General features: G+C 43.8%; 1 protein-coding gene across 1 annotated transcript in view; it reads right to left on the bottom strand.

Moving 5' to 3' along the window:
* The window catches only part of WDR7 (WD repeat domain 7), a 353,677-nt gene that overhangs the window by 344,197 nt on the left and 365 nt on the right, over nt 1–9,115 (bottom strand). The gene's annotated exons all lie outside the window — the stretch shown is intronic.

The raw sequence follows: 9,115 nt of genomic DNA on the forward strand, positions 1-9,115 counted from the left end.
CCCTTGAGCCACCTGGGAAGCCCCAGCCTCACAACTTGAAACAGCAGCTAAGCATTGACAATTCCCCTGTTCCCAGCAAGGGGCTCTCCTCTGACTCCATCCTCACAAACACAGCTTCCTATTCAGCACTTCCATCTGGATGGCTAATAAGCTTCTCAACTCTGACGGGTTCAAAAGTGAGTCTCTGGTCTTCTTCCCCAAACCTGGCCCTCCCACAGTCTTCCCCAGCCTAGGGGACAGGAAGTCATTCTTTGGAGCTCCTTCACCCACTTCAGATCTCTGCTAAAATGTTGTCTGCTTAGCGAGGCCTTTCCTAACCAATATAAATTGTAAAACCCACCACCCCAACAGTATTTTGCTATACTGCTCCAGAGCCCTTACAGTCATTTAACATACCAATGCTTATTTATTTTTGTCTGAATCTGTCACCGTAGCATAAATTCCATGAAGGTGATGATTTATGTTTCTTTTGTTCTATCTTGTATTCCCAATGCCTAGAATTTCAGCTACATAGGAGGTACCCAAATATTTACTGAATAAATGAACAAAGTAACGAATGAAGATTCTTGAGAGTCCCTTGGACAGCAAGGAGATCCAACCAGTTCATCCTAAAGGAAATCAGTCCTGAATAATCACTGGAAGGACTGATGCTGAAGCTGAAACTCCAATACCTTGGCCACCTGATGCAAAGAACTGACTCATTAGAAAAGACCCTGATACTGGGAATGATTGAAGGCGGGAGGAGAAGGGGACGACAGAGGATGCGATGGTTGGATGGAATCACCAACTCAAAGGACATGAGCTGAGTAAGCTCCAGGAGTTGGCGATGGACAGGGAAGCCTGACATGCTGCAGTCCATGGGGTCGCAAAGAGTCGGACATGACTGAGTGACTGAACTGAACTGAATGAATGAAACGTGTGCCTGGCTTTTAAAAAGTTGTATCCATCAACAAATTAAAATACATCTTGATCTTATATGCTTTGGATTTCCGTTTTTAATCAATGAATTTTTCTACAATAATGTCAACAATTAATATGAATCCCCTTAATCAAATCCCCACTAGCATACTAATTGTAGTTGCAGCTACAGGTTGCACCTATATTCTGGCCTCTTTCCTTGTATCTGTGACACATACACAATAAGACGTGGCTTAGGACCTAGGCAGCAAATTAACTAACATGGTTTACTTTAAGTTATTGTTACCACACTCACTAAGGTCTACTAACCTTAGTAACTTTAAGTAAAGTTTCTTAAACTTAGTAAACTGGTGCTTTATTAGTGTAAGGTTTTCCTCATTAATGGTGATGTTTATTGTTTGTTCATATTTGAAATGTTTAGAAAAAAGAAGAGCCCTTAAGGAAGACAGCCAAATAAAAAACTTGAATGTGAGAACAGAAGGTAACTGGCACATTCTATCAACCTGTTATCATTGACATATACTAACTGCCAACATTCATAAAGAAATACGTATGTGCAAAACACCAGTAAAATGTCTTCAGGGAGCTTGAGGGGTCATGAGTTACAATTGCTAACTAGATGGGAGACGGTGGTTAAACAACCATGTCTTTCCAGCAGTTTTCCGTTCTACAAGAGCCTACAGAATAACTTGCAAACTTCAGAAGGTTTCTCCGTCCTGAACTGACCAGCACTCTAACGCTGCATTGCTCCAACGTTTCTTGATGACTACTAACACAAACAACTATCAGTCCAAAGAACCTACATTTTCATTAAACACCACCAATACATTTTGCAAAAGATGCCCGATTTTACTTAAATTAATTACTGTTTTATGAATCTAATGTCTATGTTACTTAATACAAAAGAAATTAAAATTTCACTTGGACAGAACTTGCTGAATACAGTCACAGTGTAAGACTTCTTCCAATATTATCTTTTGTGCTCTTATCAGCAAAGCAGTTTTAAGTATCAGATCCAGATCCAGGCTTCCCAGGTGGCACAGTGGTAAAGAATCCACCTGCCAATGCAAGAGGCGAGAGAGAGTCAGGTTCAATCCTTGGGTTGGGAAGATCCCCTGGAGTAGGAAGTGGCAAACCACTCCAGTATTCATGCCTGGAAAATTCCAATGACAGAGAAGCCTGGTGGGCTGCAGTCCATGGGGTCGCAAAAGAGTCAGACACAACTGAGTGCACACAGATCCATACAAAAGCTCTCAGAGGGCTCTGCCCATGACCACTGGCCTCCATATATGTAAGACTGAGGACACTGTGTAAAGTGCAGCAATGACCTCACTGACCCCACACTCTAATCATTGAGCTTATCTGTTCCAACAACAAAATAGTTTCAAAAAAAAAAAGTAACAGATAAGCCAATAATAAAAATGCTACCGAAGACCTCCCTGGTGGTACATGGGATGAGAATCCTCCTGCCAATGCACAGGGTACAGGTGTGATTACTGGTCCGGGGAGATTCCACATACTGTGGAGCAACTAAGCCCCTTCACCGCAACTACTGAGCCTCTGCTCCAGGGCTCGGAGCCACAAAGAATGAATCACTTGCCGCAACTACCGAGGCCCTCAGGCCCCAGAGCCCGCACTCTGCAATGCAGAGCAAGGAAGACCCAGCACAGCCAAAGATTAAAAGAAAAAAAAAGTGCTACCTAGTTCCAGGCCTAACTCTACAAGTACCAAAATTATTTCAAGATTTGTACTACAAATTTTGATCTCTTTCTAGTAGAACACACACACAAAGGTAAAATATCAATATGTGAAATTCAGTAGCGTTTTCTTCTATCAGCAATAATCTACTCTAAATTAGTATATATTCACAGTATTTTTTTTAAACTACAAAACTTTTCTTTCTGCTCGGTCATAAATGGAAGACTATGCCATGCTCTTGGATAAGGTGATCTAATGTTATAAACACATCAGTTTTCCCCATAACAGACATACATTTAATGCACAGTAAATCAAAATTCTACGTGTATTGTTTTTTAGAAACTCTAGCTTCAAAATACATAGAAAAGAATAAAAATCCACAAATAGTCAAGCCAACTTTGAAAATCAAAAAAGAATGGAAAACTTGCCTTATCAGAAATTTAACATCACTAGCCATTTGGGAAACATAAATTAAGATCACAATGAACTATAGTGATAATACCAAATGCCGGCTAGGATGCAAAGAAACTGTCTCTCATACACTGCTGGTGGGAACGTATGGAAGCAGCTTGAAAGAGGTCTTGGTGGCGACAGGATAGTTCTGCATCTTTTTTAAAAAATGTATTATTTATCTATTTATTTGCCTCTGCCAGGTCTTAGCTGCAGCATGTGGGATCTAGTTCCCTGATCAGGATCAAACCTGGGCTCCCTGCATTAGGAGTGTGCAGTCTTAGCTACCGGTCCACCGGGGAGTCCCCCGGTCTGTATCTCGACTGCAGTGGTGGTTCCAGGAGTCTATCCACACAGGTGATAAATGGCAAAGCACTACATAAGGCACTGCACCAATGGCAACTTCTTGGTTTTACTATTTACTGGAGTTGTATCAAATATAACCTTGGAAGGAAACTGGTGGATTTACATGAAATGTAACCAGTGGGAGAAATCAGCCCTCTTGTAGCACTTTTGCAACTTCCTTAATCTAGAATTATTTCAACATAAAGCTAAAACAAAATAAATGGAAAGACTTACTTATGTAAGAAAAAAATACACAAAGCCATAGTACTAAAATAGCGTGATATTAGAACAAAGGCAAAGAAATGAGCCAAAGGAACAGAATACAGTGTTGAGAGCTTGTATAAGAGGTTAATACACAGCGAGTGTAGCACCACTTATCTATGGGGAAAGGAGAGACCGACACTAGGAAGTCTGACACGCCATGTGGAAAATAAACCGGATCTCTATCTTGTGACACCTAAAAAAACACTCCGGATGGATTCGAGACCTATAAATTTAAAGGAAAACTATAAAGTTAGTAGTACATAAAACAGGAGAACAACTTTGTGCCACAGAGTTGCGGAAAGATTTCTTTAATCAAAAACACAAAGCATAGGCAAAAAAATTTTTCATTTTATTATGTCAAACTGAAAATTTCTGTTCAATGAAGGACATCATAAAATAAAGTTGGAGACAAATGACAGAATAGGAACAAAAACAATATTTAAAGGACTAGAATCGAGGCAATGGGCTCCCCAGGTGGCTCAGTGGTAAAGAATCCACCTGCCAATGCAGGGAAACACAGGTTTGATCCCTGGTCCAGGGAGATCCCCTGGAGAAGGAAATGGCAACCCACTCCAGGATTCTCATCTGTGAAATCCTATGGCCGGAGTAGTTTGCCGGGCATGTCGCAAAAGAGTAGGACACAATTTAGCAACTAAAACAACAAACAACAATCTAGGAAATACAAGGAGCTTCTGAAGATCAACAAGGAAAAGTGTGAAACCTCAGAACAGAAATGGGTAAAGCATATGCAAAATACATAGCCAATGGGAATCTGCTGTGTGGCTCAGGGAACCCAAACAGGGACCCTGAGACCACCTAGAGGCGTAGGATGGGCAGGGAGATGGGAGGGAGGTTCAAGAGCGAGGGGACATAGGTATACCTGGGGCTGACTCATGCTGTTGAATGGCAGAAACCAACAAAATTCCGGAAAGCAATTATTCTTCAATTAAAAAATAAATAAATTTTTTAAAAAAGAAAAAAAAAGATCGGTAAAGGAATGAACAATTTTACAAAAGGAAAAACCCCAGAAGATAAAATGCTCATAGAGACTCACACTCATGAGTAATAGTGAAAAGTAATTCAAGATGAGATTCACTTTGTACCCAGAGGTCTGGAGGAAAGCAGGGGGCCGGATAATACTGAGCATCAGCGGGGATACAAGGATACAGAAACTCTCCTGAACTGCCTGCAGGAAGACAGACCATTGCAGCTCATTCTGGGAACACAGTCTGGCAAACCTTCAATAAAAACACAAGCACCCTATGATCCAGAAGTTGTGTTGCTAGACAGATATCTCAAAGAAAGCATCACAGACGTCTAAAAGGTACGTTTATCACAATATTGCCTGAAGTGGCAGGAAAATGAAAGCTAGATGGGTGTCCACAAAGAGAAGAGTCCACGTACTGTCAGTTCAGTTCAGTCGCTCAGTCGTGTCAGACTCTTTGCGACCCCATGAATTGCAGCACACCAGGCCTCCCTGTCCATCACCAACTCCCGGAGTTTACCCAAACTCATGTCCATCGAGTCGGTGATGCCACCCAGCCATCTCATCCTCTGTAGTCCCCTTCTCCTCCTGCCCCCAATCCCTCCCAGCATCAGAGTCTTTTCCAGAGAGTCAATTCTTCATCTGAGGTGGCCAAAGTTTTGGAGTTTCAGCTTTAGCATCATTCCTTCCAAAGAACACCCAGGACTGATCTCCTTTAAAATGGACTGGTTGGATCTCCTTGCAGTCCAAGGGACTCTCAAGAGTCTTCTCCAACACCACAGTTCAAAAGCATCAATTCTTCAGCGCTCAGCTTTCTTCACAGTCCAACTCTCACATCCATACATGACCACAGGAAAAACCATAGCCTTGACTAGACGAACCTTTGTTGGCAAAGTAATGTCTCTGCTTTTCAATATGCTATCTAGGTTGGTCATAACTTTCCTTCCAAGGAGTAAGCGTCTTTTAATTTCATGGCTGCAATCACCATCTGCAGTGATTTTGGAGACCTCCAAAATAAAGTCTGACACTGTTTCCACCGTTTTCCCATCTATTTGCCATGAAGTGATGGGACCGGATGCCATGATCTTAGTTTTCTGAATGTTGAGCTTTAAGCCAACTTTTTCACTCTCCTATTTCACTTTCATCAAGAGGCTTTTTAGTTCCTCTTCACTTTCTGCCATAAGGGTGGTGTCATCTGCATATCTGAGGTTATTGATATTTCTCCCGGCAATAAACTGGAGTGGGTTGCCATTTCCTTCTCCAGGGGATCTTCCCGACCCAGGGATTGAACCCAGGTCTCCTGCATTGCAGGCAGATGCTTTAAGCTGAGCCACCAGGGAAGCCCTAGTATCAACTGTAGGAGATGCAAATTCTGAAATACTCAGAATGCAGCAACTAGAAGCAATAGATGGCAACACAAATAGATCCTTAAATAGTAGATAGTGGGGCTTCCTGGTGGCTCAATGGTAAAAGAATCTGCCTGCCAATGCAGGAGACACCAGTTCCATCCCTGATTCAGGAAGCCATATGCTGTGGAGCAACTAAATCCCTGCAACACAACTATTGAGCTTGTGCTCTAGGTCCCACAAGCTCCGACTACTGAAACCCGCAAGCCCTGGACCCACGCTCTGCAACTACAGAAGCCACTGCAGTGAGAGGCCCGAGCACTGAAACTAGAGTAGCACTTCCCCCCCCCACACACACACACAACTAAAGAAAAGCCTGGGACTTCCCTGGCGGTCCAGTGGTTAAGACTCCACGCTTCCAATGCAGGGGGTCTGGGTTCCGTTCCTGGTCAGGGAACTAGATCCCACATACTGAAACTAAAAGATCTTGCTCCCAGCAAGGAAGATCCCAAGAGCCCGCAACTAAGACTCCAGTACAGCCAAATAAATAAATAAAAATAAAATTTTTTTTGAAAAAAGCCCACATGCAGAAACCAAGACCTAGCACAGCCAAAAATAAATGAATAAATAATATTAAAAATAGTAGAGAGCAGGAAGAGAAAAAAAATTTAATGAGATCATGCACAATATCATCTCTATAAACTTAAAATGCGGGTGCTCAAAACAGCATACACTGAAGAACACACACCAGCAGAAGGATGCGTACCATACATGCCGCAGCGGCTGCCCGGGGGCTGGCGGGCGAGGGAGGGGCGTGGAGACTGGAGATAAAAGACAAAGAATGGGGGGAAAAACAGGAGACGTGTACAGCACCAGTGATGATTGCTGAATTGAAAAAGATTAACTCAACTCTCTGCATCTGAGATCCAAAACAAACCTTAGGACTGACCCGCATAGAGGACACCACTAAGGCTAAATGTCAGCCCAGCTCCCGGTGAGAAGGGCACAACACCCCGCTCACTACCTGCAGAGTCTGCCGCGCTTGCCTGCTGCACAGATAAACCAGCCACCTCACTGCCTCTGTTTCAAAACAGAGCTTCTGTCTGTTAAAGGAAATCGCAAGATCACACTCAGTCCTTGAGCCAGGCCACGTTCCTACTTCTTGCCTCAGAATGTCTGGAGGTAGGGGCTACCTCAGATGTTCAATAACTCACTGCTGCTGCTGCTGCTGCTGCTGCTAAGTCGCTTCAGTCGTGTCTGACTCTGTGCGACCCCATAGACGGCAGCCCACCAGGCTCCCCCGTCCCTGGGATTCTCCAGGCAAGAACACTGGAGTGGGTTGCCATTTCTTCCTCCAGTGCATGAAAGTGAAAAGTGAGAACCACCCTAATCAGTGATCTGAGACCTACAGAATTCAGTCTCAACTGAGCTGCCTGTAGGGTGAGTACCCAGGCTGGCCTCTAGGGCAGAGGCAGCTATGACAGCCACTAGAAGGGGTGGTCCTGTACCCACTTGACTGAAGGGAATGCGGGGAACGTTAGAGACCTGTCGGGCAGTTAACATTCTAGTGCTGGAATATGAATCTTGGTCCCAGGATCTGTGCCTTTTCCCACTTTGCTATACTGTCTAAAATGGCTCTGAGCTAGAATCCAAGTATAAATAAAGGTTGGTATTCCCTTCTATTAAAAAAGAAAAGAAAAGGGCGGGGTGGGGAGGGGGGCTTTCCTAGTAGTGCAGTGGTTAAGAATCCGCTTTGCAATGCAGAGGACACGGGTTCCATCCCTGGTTCGGGAAGATTCCACATGCCTCCGATCAACTAGGCCCGTGTGCCACAACTACTCGTCCCGCGAGGGGCAACTTCTGAAGCCCTCATGCCCTGGAGCCTGTGCTCCGCAGCAGGAGAAGCTACTGCGGTGAGAAGCCGGTGCCCTGCAACTAGAGAATAAGCCCCGGGCGCTGCAACCAGAGAAAGCTTGCACCGTAAGGGAGACCCAGCACAGCCAAAAATAAGTTACATAAATAAAATTAAAGATAAAATGCATGTGTGGAATCTAACATAACACAAATGAACTTATCTTTGCAACAGACTCACAGACATAGAAAACAGGCTTGTGACTGCCAAGGGGGAAGGTGGGTGAAGGAGGCAAGGACTGGGAGCTTGAGATTAGCAAATGCAGACTATTATATATTTGTATTACTGAATCACTGTGCGTACACGTACACCAGGAACTAACACAACATTGTAAATCAACTATGTTTCAATAAAATACTTTAAAAAAAAAAAAAAGGAAAATTAACCAGACATTTAATACGTGTTTATACTGTTCTGTTTGCCCAATTTGAAATAACTAAGATGTTACTTTAGATGAAATCAAGATAACCTTTGATTCTTCGTAATACTAAAGGCATTTCAACACTTTATTTTTCACTTTTAAGCGGTCCTCCACCTCCATACTGTCACAAATTGCTTATAAAGAAACGAGTGTGTATATTTCAAAACTCAATTTCTCTCATATAACAGGCGATCTTGACATCCTGACTGTAAAGCCCTAAATGATAAACATCTCAAAGAGTCACAGCTTGCCTTTTTTGGCTCATGTCAAATGCTACTGTGAAAGCAAACTGTAGCTCTCACTGAACCCTAAAATCAGATGCATCAACTCCAACGCTTCCTGTGATGCAGCTGCCATAATTTCAAATTCTAGGACCTGAGAAACTGACATAGCAAGTGAATCAAAGCACAAAACGGCAGCTTTTGAATCCAAGGCGGGGGGTATGGCTAACTCCAAGCACAGAGCTTCAGAACGCTGGAACCCACTACGTAAGTGGGCGCTGGGGGCAGGTATCCGCTTAGATCGAGTCCTAGGGCAGGGAGACGAGAGCGGGCAGGTGTACTAACAGATGTCTCAGCACCCTAGGCAAGGGCAAACCAAAGAGGATCGGGAAGGGCTGTGTGAATCCCCAAAGCAAGCACATTTCCCAAAAGCCCTGTCAAGAACCACCCACCCGTCAACGTCAAGCCTCTCGCTCCGTTTAGATTGCCACTGGGAGTGGAGGAGCATCCCATCCCAAGAGGAGAGCCAGCGTCGGCAGGAGCGCTGTCACTCAC

The sequence above is a fragment of the Bison bison genome, unplaced genomic scaffold, assembly GCF_000754665.1.
Source record: "Bison bison bison isolate TAMUID 2011002044 unplaced genomic scaffold, Bison_UMD1.0 scf7180017864349, whole genome shotgun sequence".
Lineage (NCBI taxonomy): Eukaryota > Metazoa > Chordata > Mammalia > Artiodactyla > Bovidae > Bison > Bison bison.